Raw genomic sequence first — 1172 nt, 5'->3', positions numbered from 1 at the left:
CCCGCCCCCCCCCCCGCCTCACGCCCACTTTGGGGCCTGCCGGCTCGAGCACATCCTCCCTCCGTCGCGCACCAGGCCAAACTTTGGGACTACCAATCCCGACATGCATTGCCTACCCAACCGGAAGTTTTAAAGGAGGAGGCCCGAGGCCAAGGGAAAAGCGGACGTTGCGTAATAATACTACACTCAGATTGTTGGCGGGAGTGTGAAGTGGCGCTGTGTATTGTCACTAGTTGTGTCGCATTAGCTCCTGTTATCTCCTGTGGATAATAATAATAATAATAATAATAATAATAATAATAATAATAATAATAATAATAATAATAATAATAATAATAATAATAATAATTAATAATAATAAAAATATTAATACTCATTATTACTTATTACTTAATAATAATAATAATAATAAATAATAATAATACGCAATGTTGAAAATGCAGTTAATGTGAAATCCATAGTTCTAGTATAGGTTAAAAGTCTCTTATCTGGACCAGATTTTGAATATTTAAGAAATTAAACAGTAAAGCTGTTATCAATGGAAGTTTCCTCAGCAGTAATCAAGTATAAAGCCAATTGTGTTCCGAATATTTTCGAATGTACCCCTAGGAAGTGTAATGAAAAATCTGAAAGCTTGCACACTCTCCTTATTGGAGTTGGATTAATAATAACCTAATGGGAATTAATAAGAATAATTTGTAAAATCACTAGTAACCAGATTGACTGATTATGTGCATGATGTCAACTCAGTGACCGTATATTATACATCTACCCCTAACCTGGTTCTCCAGTGGTGCACCTGTTGCCACTCTTAACAGTCTTTCCACTTTACTTGTCATTTTCTTTCTACCTTTCCCAATACAATCTTTTCCAGAGCTATTCTTAGCATAATGTTTCCAAAGTAGGTTAATTTCAGCCTGACATACCCAAGTTAGTGGAAGCAAATTTCTGGTAAATTAGGGCCTGGATATCTGACTTGTTATATCTGTATAGCATTTGCTTCTTAATCTCTAAAGAGGCCACACCGGCATTATTGGACTAGTAGTTTATTGATAAGATTTTTGTCCCACTTTACATTTAGGAACTCAAGGTGGCATACACTTCTTCAGTTTTCCTCCCACACAACAACAAATCTGTGAGTTTCAGAGGAATTGACTCAACGTTATCAGTAA

This window comes from Vipera berus (assembly GCF_964194415.1).
Source record: "Vipera berus genome assembly, chromosome: 2".
Classification (NCBI taxonomy): domain Eukaryota; kingdom Metazoa; phylum Chordata; class Lepidosauria; order Squamata; family Viperidae; genus Vipera; species Vipera berus.
The sequence above is the reverse complement of the archived record's forward strand: the minus strand, read 5'-3'. Positions refer to the sequence as shown.